Source organism: Tupaia chinensis, unplaced genomic scaffold, assembly GCF_000334495.1.
Source record: "Tupaia chinensis unplaced genomic scaffold, TupChi_1.0 Scaffold000493_1, whole genome shotgun sequence".
Lineage (NCBI taxonomy): Eukaryota > Metazoa > Chordata > Mammalia > Scandentia > Tupaiidae > Tupaia > Tupaia belangeri.
The window spans coordinates 1498638-1512131 of record NW_006160005.1 but is presented as its reverse complement, the minus strand read 5'-3'; the positions used below and the strand labels follow the sequence as shown (position 1 = coordinate 1512131).

The 13494-nt window shown below is 44.9% G+C and overlaps 1 protein-coding gene and 1 non-coding gene across 2 annotated transcripts in view; one reads left to right on the top strand and one right to left on the bottom strand.

Annotated features, from left to right (window-relative positions):
* Positions 1 to 13494, top strand: part of STX8 (syntaxin 8) — a 376642-nt gene that overhangs the window by 113837 nt on the left and 249311 nt on the right. The window lies entirely within an intron of this gene.
* LOC114009230 (U6 spliceosomal RNA) lies at positions 2982 to 3085 on the bottom strand. Its single transcript, XR_003550675.1, has one exon. It is a non-coding gene; the product is annotated as a U6 spliceosomal RNA (small nuclear RNA).

Genomic DNA, 13494 nt, shown 5'->3' with positions numbered 1-13494 from the left:
TTTTTTTTTTTTTTTAGAATTATTTGCTTAATTTTATTTATTCATTCATTTATTTTAATTTGACCAGAGAGAGACACAGAAAGAGAGGGACAGTGAGAAAGGAAGTCACCAGGTCCGGGTCTCGAACTGTGGCCAGCCATGTGGGAATGTCCAGCACCTTAACCACCACGCCACCTGCTAGCCCCAAGCCTGTATTCTCCTAAATTCACCCAGCCTCGATTATTTCTGGAAGCAACTCAGTAATGGACAGAGATACTTAGGGAGAACAGAAACACACTCATCAGTAAGGAAATTTTAAGGATTTTCAAGAGACCAGTGGGCAAAGGCCAGATGTATACATTTTTATCCAATCAGAATAAGGAACCCAGGTTCTTTGAATTTGCTGATGATGTGAAAAAGACACTCAGATGCATGCATAGTGTTTATCATATAACATTGCTGCTAGCTTTAACTGTGATGATAAACTGGGTTTGGTCCACTCTGACTTTGGTCACTGGGACTTCTTTCCCCAAATTATTTTTTAAATGATACATTAAAAATTATACATATTGATAGTGTACAACTTGATGTTTTGATATATGTATACATTATGGAATGGCTAAATTGTTTAGCATAGGAATTATCTTACACGTTTCTCTCTCTCTCTCTCTCTCTTTTTTTTTTTGCAGTAAGAATACTTAAAAACTATTCTCTTAGCAATTTCCAAGAATATGATATACTGGTTTTTAAAAAAATTTTGCTTTTTTAAACACATATCTGAAATCCATTTGCTGACTTTCATATATGCACATGTTTTAGATCTTTTAATTTTTTCTTTATTTTATTTATGATCGAGAACATGTGCGTGCATGAGAAAGAAGTACTTTTAACCTAGTCTTGTCATACTTCAATCTCCTTTCTCTGACACTCCAGCTCCTCCGGATCTTGAACACATGTGCATGTGTACGTGCACCCAGTGTGTTTTCAAGTCTGTTGCGGGATCTCAGCCTCAGTCAACCACATGGCTTCCAGCGCTGCAGTTCTGTTTGCTGCTGGCCCTGCCACCAAGCTGGGCCTACAAGTATTATTAACTGTAGTTATGTGCACTAGATCGCTTGATCTTGTTCCTCTTTTCTAACTGAAATTTACCGTACATAGAATACTTCCCTTAACATAATGTTCCCCGGGTTCATTCACAGGATCACAGATGATAGTTTTCCTTCCTTTTTAAGGCTGAGTGGTAGCCAGTGCGTGTATACAACACATTTTCTTGATACGTTCATTCATTAATGGATACTTAGGCTGATTCCGTATCTTGGCTATGGGGAATAATGCTGTACCGAACATGGATGCAGATACCTCTTCAACATACCGAATTCTATTTTGGATCTAAAACCTAGCAGTGGGATTGGTGGATTATGTGGGACATCTATTTTTAATTTTTCGAGGAACCTCAGTAGCTGCACTAATTTATAGACCCATCAGCAGTGTAAGGGTTCTCTTTTTCCTCACATCCTTGCCAACACTTGTTATCTTTCATCTTTTTTATATTAGCCATTCCAACATGTATGAGGTAATATCTTGTTATGGTTTTAATTTGCATTTTCTTGATGATTAGTTATGTTTTTTCTTTTCCCCATATACTTATTGACCATTTTTGTTGTTGCTGTTGAGAATGTCTGTTGAGGTCCTTTGCCCATTTTTAAATTGGGTTATCTGTTTTTTTACCATTGAGTTGAGTTCCTTCTGTGTTTTGGATATTCCTCCTCGGGCCCTGGAGTAGTTGGCCTGCCTTGTAAGCAGGCCTTTCTAAGAAAAGTAGTCAGGCCTGTTACGTTAACTCTTTCCTGCATGGAGGCTCACCCTAAATATAATTCCTGTGTTGTGGTGCTTCGCTCTACGTCTGCAGGATCTCTTAGAAAATGAGAACTCTTGGGACCAACAGTTGGTGTAATGGCTATGTCACTGGACTCCCATGTAGTTGACAGCAGTTCGAGTCCTGGACCTGGTGGCTTAAACTCACAGTGGGCACATGTGCATGCGTGCCCAAGATCCTGAGAGGAGAATGGAGGAGAAGGGACTGAGGCGTGACCATCCCCCCTGGGGGGTGATTTCTTGCTTTCTGTCTCTCTCCGTCTTTCTGGCAGGCACACGCCCTATAGCAAAAACCTCTCAAAAAAAAAAAAAAAAAAAAAGAAAAGAAAATGAGAACTCTTAGTTCCTGAGGAAAGTAGAAGTGTACTCTTCAGAAGGGAAGGGAGGCAGAAAGAAGGTGGAAGCTACTGAAGACAAATTTTAGCTCTTCTCAGTTTCACCTAGAATATGTGAGGGGACCTCAAGTTCGCAGAAAAATTGAATTCAAGTACGAGTTCATTTTGGTTTAAGAAAAACTGTACATGCATTTTTCGCCATAATATTTATTTTCTATGAGATTTTTGAAGACCCCCTAATATGAAGATTGTTTCTATTTTTAAAGACGTTTAGCTGAGCTTGGCCTCTCTTTAGGGTTCTCAGATAAAGTCTCCTGAGTGGAGTTTAGCATATGGGGCAACCGATTGCAGAACCTTGGTAATAAAAACCAAAGAAGTAGGAAGGAGTTGGTCTGATTAGAACCGAGTGCGTAGGCAGGGAGAGTGGAAGAAAGGAACTGAAGTTGCCAGTAGCAGTTCAGCTGAGCTGAAAGGAGCTAGGTAACGTGGTCTTGACGGCTTATTTTCGGGAGGGATATGCATTTTCTTTCCATCTGGACAGTTCTGTCACCGCAGTGAAATATCAAAACACATATTTTGGGGGGAGGGAGAGATTTTTGCTATAAGACACGTGCGCTCACTAGACAGACAGGAAGAGACAGAAAGTGAGAAGTCAACCCCTAGGGAGATGGCCACACACAATCCCTTCTCCTCCATTCTGCTCCTGGGATCTTGGCCACACACTTACACATGCCTAGAGTGAGTTTGAAGCCACTAGATCTGGGACTCAAACCACGGTTGGCCATGTGGGAGAAAAATACGGAACACTGCATGAATTTGCGTGTCGTCCTTGCACAGGGGCCATGCTGATCTCTGCATCGTTCCAATTCTAGTCTATGTGAGGCAGCGTGAGCCCCCCGGCACGTTTGGAATACAGCGATAAGGGCTGTTTTCGCCATCTTTTGCTTTAGCCTCTCCCAACAGTTTCAGAATTGGATTGATCTCAAAGGCAAAATTCAGTTAGTTTGAAATCCATAAACAACATTTTGAAGTGTCCATTGTGTTCTAAAGAACACAACAAACAGGGCCAGCAGATGACGTAATGGTTATGTCACTAGATTCCCACATAGCTGACCGTGGTTCGAGTCCTGGCCCCAGAGGCTTGAAACTCACACCAGGCATGTGTGTGTGTGTGCATGGGGGGTATGTGCCCAAAATCCTGAGAGGAGACTGGAGAAGAAGGGATTGTGACGTGGCCATCCTCCCATGGAGGTGATTTTTTGCTTTCTGTCTCCCTGTCTCTCTCTTTCTGGGGAGCACATGTACTTTATAGCAAAAATCTTTCTAAAAAATAAGGAAAGAGGAAGAAAAAGAGAAAGAATTAATAGGTAGGGGCCAGCAGTGATGTGGTGGTTAAGGCACTGGTTCCCACATGGCTGACTGCAGTTAGAGCCCTGTTTCTGGTGGCTTGAAAATCACCCCGGGCGCATATATATGCACATACCCAAAATCCTGAGAAGAAACTGGAGGAGAAGGGATTGCAGCAAGGCCATTCCCGCTGGGAAGCGATTTCTCATTTTCCCTCTCTTTTTCTGTATGGCAAGCAGACATACCCTAAGGCAAAAACCTTAAAATAATAACAATAATAATAATAAAGGTAAAAGAAGGCAGGAATGAAAGAGAAGGGAAAAGGCTGAAAACCCACTTCCACTCAACTCCTTGCAAAGCATAAACCCCAGGGCCAGATGGTACAGTGACAGCGAGACTCTGACACTCTGTGAGGCCGACCACCTAGGAAGGCCCAAGGTTAGCAGCCAGAGAGGGGCCTTTGTGAGCACGCTGGGCAGGTGTGTGCCAAGGACTGGGAATTCTCAGATTGTCGCCTAGCCGGTGTTTATAAGCAGCCTCTGAGTAAACTTCAGTGATAAATGTTATGTACCAGTGGATAAGTGAGCTTTAAGAGACATCTCCCCCCTCCCCATGTGTTTCTGTACCCTCTTGGGACATTTGGAGAGGGTAGTTTGAGGCCCTTTGTCCCAGGGCCTCACTTAACTTTCAATTCTGTGTCTGGATTGCCTCCTAACTCACATAGAATTCATGCTCCTAAATTCTTCCCAAGCTTGGCCAGCTCCAGAGGTGGGAGTAAGGTGAATACTCTTCACTGTTTTCTTCAGTCATTCGATCAAAGAGTCTAAGAGTTGACTCTTGGTTTGGGTTTGTTTTAATAACAACTTTCTTTTGGTATTTTTTTTCTTGCTAGAAATGTGGAGGGAGTCTAGGAAGAAATAAGCAGCTGTGTTTATGGGAGATAAGTTTAGGGTGGACCTGTGGGAAGTTTGGCCTTGAAGCACTGGTTTGGGATGTAAATTAGTGAGATATTGTTCCTGGTTTGTTTGTTTGTTTTTCACCCTGTATCACTGTGTTCGCATGATGTGACTAATCAGCTGTATTTAGGTCTCCGTTTTCCATGTGCAGGAAGAGAGACATGCAGTGTCTTCAGAGTTGTGTGTATCTGTCGTGTGTGACACAGGGACAGGCTGAGAGAGAGACAGGCGTGGGCTTAGACTTAGGTTGAACGGGAATGCGCCTCATGGCGTTGGAGCTCACAGTGCCTTAAAGCAGATCGGGACAGTCCTCACCCTGCCCAGGGAGAATGTAGGCTGACCGGTTCCTCATCTTGCCTCATGGAGAGTTCTGTTGCCGCCCTTTACCTGACTGGGACAGTTCAAACGACCAGCCCAGGCTGATCCACCCAGCCTTCTAGGTTGGGTTTTAAAGAGCCACTTCAGTGTAAATTACATAGAGGAAGAAAGTTGCTGGGATAATTATGAAAGCTTTTTCTCCAGCTCTCTTGCTTAACTTGCACCACTTACTTTGAATACTGAGTTTTCTTTTCCTTATCTAGGGAGGCATTGGGTTGCAGATAGGGTATTTTGGGGAGCAGACTCAGGAGTGTTTATTAGGGAGTACCCACGGGGTCAGCACCTCTGGGTGGGAGGCCAGTCAGCAGGATTGGCAGCGAAAAAGTGAGCTTGATGGACAGCCTCAAGCAAGCCCACGAGGAGCTTGGCCCCAGTGGCCTGTCAGAGGTGCCCCATGTTGGATTCGCATGGTTGGCCTTCTGACCCCTACCTTAATTCAGTCATTGAATGTGGATGCCCTAAGGAGGGCATGAGTTTGGCTAAGGCAGCTCTGCGCCCTTGGGGCAGGTTCTAAAGTGTTGACAGGTGAAACCCATTTGCCTACAGCACTCCCAGTGACTGGGGCAAAAAGGCCTTCCTTCAAGGGGGAGCCTGGTGGCTCATTTGCATGCCCATCCCACGTGGGCTCATGAGCTGCCAGCTGGGAGTACTTGAAAATTGTTAGGTATAGAGCAAGAACTCCATCAGGGGCAGGGGGTGATTTAATTGTTGTCGAATACAGATCTCTGGGAGTTATTTGCTCTTACCTTAACATTTTTGTATAGTGTTTATAAATCCTTGAAATTAAACTAGCATATCTCTTCTACCCTATTTTTTTTTTTTTTTGAGAGGTTTTTGCTATAGGGTGCATGCGCTTGCCGGAAAGACAGAGAGACAGAGAGACAGAAAGCGAGAAATCACCCCCCAGGAGAGATGGCCATGCCACAATCTCTTCTCTTCCATTCTCCTCTCGGGATCTTGGGCACACACGCACACGCGCCCGGCGTGAGTTTAAGCTACTGGGTCTGGGACTCAAACCATGGTCGACTCCATGGGAGTCCAGTGACATAGCCATTACGCTAACTGCTGGTCCCTTCTACCCTATTTTTAAAAGGACGGAAAATTGTGTCTTTCCTCCACTATCTTTTAGAGTTATATGTGCACTAGTATATGATATAAGATAGATAGATTAGATAGATAAATAGCTAGATAGAGGTATACATTTTAGGGCCTTCTATGTTTAAAGAGTGTTATCAGTTATAGTGTATTTAAAAACAATTAGAATCAATTGTTCTCCTCAGGAGCTTGTGAGATACAAATTCATAAACACTTAATCCCAGTAGAATTGATGACTTGGTTATATTTTATACATACCAGTAACCTACTAGCCACAGGGTTAACATAATATCCCTTTTTAACTTTAGAAATGAAAATATAGTCTTAAATTTTTCACTCATAATAGGTGATTTCTTTAACTTTTTTTTTTTTTTAGTTTATTTCTTCAAAGAGAGAGAGATGCTTAACAGGCTTTCATCACACTGCAGTGGCTCCTCCCCCCAGCCTTCCAGCCAACCAGTATCACAGACTCACATGTGTTCAGTGTATTTCGGGTCTACCCAGGATTTGAACCCTGGCCCTCTATGTAACTCCAGCATTGCAGAGCAACACACTACTACCTGGGCCACTGTAGCTGAGCCATTGGTAATCCTTACTGTTAGTTTATTTATAAAGGGAGAGCTGAGGTGGGTAGGTTCTTAATTGGAGACTGGTACACTTGCCCACTGGACATCAATGTAGTTGAAAATGAAACATGTAGTTGAAAATGAAACAACTTCCCTTAGTTTGTCTGCTCTCTTTACCTTTTTTGGTTTGTTTTTTTTTTTTGGGGGGGGAGATTTTTGCTATAGGGCACATGTGCTTGCCAGAGAGACAGAGAAAGAGACAGAGAGACAGAAAGCAAGGACTTACCGGTGTGAGTTTTAAACCGCCAGGTCTAGGACTGGAACCTCAGTTCACTACGTGGCAGTCCAGCACGATAACCATTCTGCCATCTGCTGGCCCTTCTCTTTACCTTTTTAAATAGAACAAAGTAACTCCTTCTCAAGAATATTTTTCTGTGTCTACCATTACCTTAAGGTCCATTCCAAATTAACCTTTGTTAAAATAGATATGCTGGGGGCCAGCAGGTGGCGTGGTGTTTAAGATGCTGGACTTCCACGTGGTTGACCACCGTTCAAGTCCTGGACCTGGTGGCTTGAAACTCATGCCAGGTGTACAGGCGTGCATACCCAAAATCCCAGGAGGAGAATGGAGGAGAAGGGATTGTGGCATGGCCATCCCCCAGAAGGTGATTTCACTCTTTTCCTCTCACTGTCTCTTTGGTGAGCATGTGCCCTATGGCAAAAACCTTTTAAAAAATTTTTTTTAAGGTATGGTAATTGCTCTGTTGGATAAAAGGCCCTTGACAGGCCTGGGACAACTGAGAGTGTCAGAGCAGGTGACCCCTAGACCCTGTATCCCGGAGGCTCTCACTGTTCTCTTCCCATGTCCTGAGCCACTCTGGAGAGTGGGGTGAACCCTCACAGGCTCCCCTTCCTCAAGGGCAGGAGTATCCCCTGCATTTCAGGGAATCAGGAGAAGTTGGAAGCCAAGGTTTGGGTCACGTCCATGTTGTCGCCGTCGTCCTCTTCTTCCCCCGTCGTCTTTAACACAGTGAGCTCCTCTCTAGGAAACCCTTTCCTTTCCTCGGCTAACCAAGCGCACTTCTGCTTCCTCGGGGATCAGGCAGGATCCTCCTCACCAGATTCCTCCAGTCGCGGTGTGGTTAGGGAGGACGGGGAGGGTGTACATTGTCTCTGTTCTTCCACACCGAGGCGGTGGGACTCTGCTGCATTACTGCAGCTCCCAAGCCGGCTCTGGTGTTACCCCCTAGCCCTTGTAGCTTAGCGTTAGTGATAAGAGTAAGGACCTTGGAAGCCTCTGGGACTCTGACAGATTATAATGCGTAGCTTGTTATCTTATCCATGAAGTGGGGAAAGTGATAGTACCTTGCGGGCTGGTTGTGAGGATTCAGTGAGATGAAGCTTATCGAGGGTTTAGCACACTGCCTGGCGTGGAGTCAGCACTTAATAAAGGCCATGGTGATTGTTGTCATGACTCCGGCCAAGCCCTCAGGCCGAGAGCAGAGGAGTCAGGGCATGTCGGACCTAAGTCTCTGTGACTTTTATTGTTGGAAATGGTGTGGGAATTATCATGATGCCTTTTAGGATAAAACTAGTCAGGAAGTTTGTAATCCCTTTCTTGAGTTTTAGCAATTTTATATAAATCCAGGGAATCAGCAGTTAGCGTAATGGCTATGTCGCTGGACTCCCATGTAGTTGACCACGGTTCGAGTCCCGGGCCCGGTGGCTTAAACTCACGCCGGGTGCATGTGCGTGCGTGCCCAAGATCCCGAGAGGAGAATGGAGGAGAAGGGATTGCGGCGTGGCCATGCCCCCTGGGGGGTGATTTCTCGCTTTCTGTCTCTCTGTCTCTGTCTGTCTGGCAAGCGCACGCACCCTGTAGTGAAAACCTCTCAAAAAAATTTTTTATGTAAATCCAAAGAGCTAGCAAATGTCTCTCTACTACTTATTTTTCAATGCCCTGTGTTGAAATGTCTAGATATCGGACCTTCTCAAGAACCAAAAAGGGGGACCAGCAAATGTTACAGTGGTTAAGGTGCTAGACTCCCACATGGCCAACCATGGTTTGAGTCCCGGACCCAGTGGCTTGAAACTCACACCGGGCATACACACATGTTCAGAATCCCACGAGGAAAACAGAGAGGGGATTGTGGTGTGGCCATTCCCCCTAGGGGTAATTTCTCACTTAGTCTCTCTCTCTTCCGCAAGTACATGTGCCCTATGGCAAAAATTAAAAAAAAAAAAAGAAAAAGAAAAAGAAAGAAAAATGTCTTTCATCTTAGAGGTGGTATTTAGTTAATCTCCCAAGGTTGTTAATGAATTTAGTCTACTCTTTGCAAATAAGTGTCAATATATTTTCCAAGGCCACCCTGCACAGCCAGTACCTGTTCATATTTTAATATTTCCTCTATCTAATCAGGTTTACATACCTTTTCTGTGGACACCAAGGCATGAGAAAGGGATAAAGAATACCAAATACTGGGCCAGCAGGTGGTATGGTGGTTAAGGCACTGGATCTCACATGGTCGCCTCTGTGGTTCAAACCTTGGACTCACTGGCATGAAAAACACGCCAGGTGCATTTGCGTGCATACCCAAAATCCCTTGAGGAGAATGGAGAAGAGACTGCACTGTGGCCATTCCCCTGGGTGATTGCCCACTTTCCCTCTCTCCCTGTCTCTGTCTAGCTAGCACACATGTCTAACGGCAAAAATTTAAAAAGAAAGAGAGAGAGAGAGAGAGAGGAAGGAAGGAAGGAAGGAAGGAAGGAAGGAAAAGGACACTAAATACTACAGTGATTAAGAGCAAAGGCTTTGGAATTGGAGAGACCCACCCCTTCCATTTTCTAGCCCTGTGACCAAGAGCAATTTACTTAATCTCTCCCAGACTGATCTGCCATGTGTACAACAGGGACGAGAACACCTACCTTATGGGGTTGGGAGGATTAAGGTAAATAGGGCCACGTCTATGCAGGGCTCAGGCAGCGACTGCCCAGGCTCAGTCCTGGAAGTCCCCCCTAAATGGCAGCTATTGTTGGTGTTAGGGTGATCAGATAGCACACAGCACTGCTCGGCTTTTCATACTCCGCGATGACAGACATGCTGCTGGAGAAATGTTTGAACTCGCCTTTTGTAAAGTTCAGTTTCTCCAGGTGATCCTGCACACCTGTGATTTGGCTGATCTCAGGGTATAAATTTCTCCAGCTCACAAAATTTCCTTTTCACCACGCACAATTCATTCCTGATATTAGTCACTGAACTTGGAACTTTCTGGTTTTGATTGGAAAGTCAGGGTTCACTGAGGCAAATTCTTGCCCGAGATCGCTCCATATGTTCAGGAAAGGGAGTGTTTGTGAGCTGCACGGGCAGTCCTGCAGACACGAGAGCCAGAAGACAGCGGTATGTTGCCGTTTTCAGCTACTCCCAGTGGGCAGCTGGGCAGAATGATTAATATTTTAGCATCTTTGTTCTTTCTGTTTAGTTATAACACTAGAGCTGTTTAAATCACTCTGAAAATAACATGCCTGACATTTCTCCAGTTTAAACCAAAAAAATAAAAATAAAATAAAACGATAATAAAAGTCTCTAAAGTAATAATCCTCTGCCTGTTACTGAGGAAGTGTTTTTGGTGAAAAAAGGGAAAATTGGATGACTTAGGGGAGAAGGATCATTTTGAATAGCTTCATGGTAGAGAATACATTAAAACCTAAACAGCTCAAAGGCATGACCCAGAGTGTGTATAGAAGAGGATGAGGTTGGCAGAGGACACTTTGGGTTCTGTAGCCGGTCCCCGCATCCGGGCCCTACCCTTGTTTTGAACATTCATGCTGTGTTTCCCTTTGACACTCTTCATCGACGACACACACTTGAGATTTTTCAGTGCAGAGCCCTCTAGGAATCTCAGTGTCGTCCTTAGTAAATACTAGAGATCGAAGATCGTGGTTGAATTCCATATTTAAGTGCTCCTCTTTGCCTCTCGTGCCATTGTGCTGGAGTTCAGCGATCACGGATTCAGCCTACCCTGTGGAGGACACGAAGCTAAGTTTGAGGCTTGAAGGATCGGACCGAGCAGGTTTGTAATATAGCTGTAAACATGCACCTTCTGTTGTAGGTGTATTCCTAGAGTAACTGCACGTTCTAACTGCAAGATCTTAATTGCAGATCATAATTTAAAATCCTTCAGCACCCCTTTCTATTAATAGGCATGCCTAAGAAAATCTTTTTCTAAAGTAACTCCTCTTTTTGATAATTGCCTCTTGCAGCTCTTAATGTTGAATAATCAGATTTAAGAAAGCTATGGCGCGTATATGATAACTGCCTTAGAGCAGGATAAGTCAGTCCTATGACATATTTGACTTGTAATTGGCACGTGACAGTTCCTCTAATTTGGAGGTTAAAAACTTAATACGAGAAAAATAAAAACTCAGTGAAACAGACTGCAATGATACCTTTTATTTCTAGTAATTCTATTGTTGGGAAAGAAACGTAATTGCTAGTGTGTATTAGATCAGGGCCTGCTTCTTCCAGGAACTGCTCTTACTGGTTTACTTACTTCTCATAGCAGCCCTGTGCGTAGTGAAGTTATCTGCATGTTACAGATGAGGAAACCGAGACTCAGAGATCTGAATACTGGCCTAAGATCACTCTGCTGGTAATCAAGCTAGACCGTCGGACATGGGGCTGAGTTCTGGAATGAGGTTTCTGTGGTATCACTCCTTTGCAAGATGCCTTGCCTTCTTTTCTGAGGACAAGATGACCTTGCATCACCCCCTTTAGGGCCCTGGCGAATGGATGTTCTTCCTTGGACTTTGTCGAGCTGTGGCCTGGATACCAAGTCCCCATCCTCTGGTGCCCGGTGCATGTGACCGGCTCCTCACTGGCCCATTTCTCTCACTAATTCTCTGTCACTTTCTCAGCTGCAGCTGCCTCAATGTAGAAGAATCTAGAACACCCCAAGCAACCCCTCCGTTAGTTACGTTTCACTGGCTGTTTGCTCATCCCATGTGCTTTTTCCCCTGATGAAAATGTCCAAAGGGAAAAGTCTTTGGTTTGCAGTGAGGTTTTCTTCTCTGTGTCAGCCACACATGACCTCTGCCATGGTTTGCTTAAAACGTATGAAGCTGCGGGACCAGCAGTTGGCGTAATGGCTGTATCGCTGGACCCCCATGTAGTCGACCACGGTTTGAGTCCTGGACCCCGTGTCTTAAATTCACGCCAGGTGTGTGTGTGTGCGTGCCCAGGATCCCAAGAGGAGAATGGAGGAAAAGGATTGTGATGTGATCATCCCCACTAAGGGGTGATTTCTCGCTTTCTATCTCTCTGTCTTTCTGGCAAGCGCATGCGCCATATAGCAAAAACCTCTCCAAAAGAAAGAAAACAAAACACAACTTATGAAGCTGTTGGGTTAGCTTCTCTCAGTGAGATCACTTCAGGGGCTTCCCAGGGCCAGCCTCGAGGGTCTCTCTGTGAAGGCTTTGTGTGCTCGGGCTCCATGTGTAGCTGAGCAGGAGACCTGGGCCTCTGCTCTGGGAGAACCAGCCCCTGCTCTGTTCGCCCATCCCCTCCACACCCCTGTGCCCTGACCCACCTCGCACAGGCCCCACCTCTCTCTGCCAACTCTTCTCCCTGCGCCTGAGCCTGGATCTGTGTGGCTGTGTATCTGCCCCTTGGGCTTTCTGCAGACCTCCTCTTAGTGGGGAGGCAAGGCTCTCTCTACTTTATATCAGCCTGACATTCTACCTCCAGGAATTGTGCATGGGGCATTCAAAAACCTCATGGAAAATGTATGTTATGAAAAAACTGTGCATGGATTTTTTTTTTATTAAAATTCTATTTTTCTACAAACTTCTTTTGAAAGTTTTTGTTTCTTTTTTCTATGAATAAGATAGATACAGAGAGGAAGAAAAAGAGTGAGCAAGCACACCATCAACCATCCTGATGCTGCGATTCACCCGTAGCCTCAGCCAGCCCCGGATCACAGGTCCACGCATGCCTGGCATACTCAGGGAGGTCTCCAGACAAAACTCTGGAGCCTGGGGCTGGCAGGTGGCATGGTGGTGAAGGTGCTGGACTCCCATGTGTCTGATTGCCATTCAAGTCCCAGACCTAGGGGCTTGTTTTCTCCCTTTCCCTTTCTCTCTCTCTGGTCAAATTAAATAATAATAATAACAAGTGGAATTTGTTATTAATAAATAAAAATTAATAAATAAATAACTATGTAAAAATCTGGAGCCCACCCCTTGGGCTAGCCCTACAGAACATCACATTTTAGGGCTGTGCCACCATTTGTCCACACCCTTGTTTTTCCACAAACTTCTTCAAGTGCTCTCATATTAATAATTTTTCAAGTAGGCTGAGCTGTAATCTGGGGTGGTAGATGATGGAGGGTGTGTACCCCTGAAAAACATTCCGTGTGAGTCTCACACACACAGTCTCACTGTCCTACTCGCCCCTGAAAGTCGCCCCCCTCCATCTTGGCCTGCTTGGCCCCCTATCCCCTCCCACCGCGGGATTCTGTGCATCTGCTTGTATTTTGAGTTGGTTCATCATTCAGATCTGTCAAGAAAGATAACTTTTTTTCCTCCTTCACAAATTGTGTAGCTAGTGAAAAGCATACAGTTCTTTTTCTTTTCAGTTTTTGAAATTGTGTGTGCTGGCTGAGAAGAGAGGGACAGAAAGAAAAGGCACCCCCAGGGTATGGCAGCAGCACCGCCTCCTCGCCTCCCTTCTCCTCTTGGGGTTTGGGCACGCAGGTCCGTGCACTTGGCGTGATTTTCCAGCCGTCAGGTCACACTGCAAAATCAGCCATATAGGCTGTAGCCACTTCAACTTCCACGCCACCTGTCGCTCTACAGTTCTACTTTTAAGGAAGTCATTTTAGTTGAGAAGATAATTATGTATAAAAACTTAAGGTGAAATGTGTGCTCTCATAGAGGCAGGAATGGCCTGAAAAGGCGATGAACCTT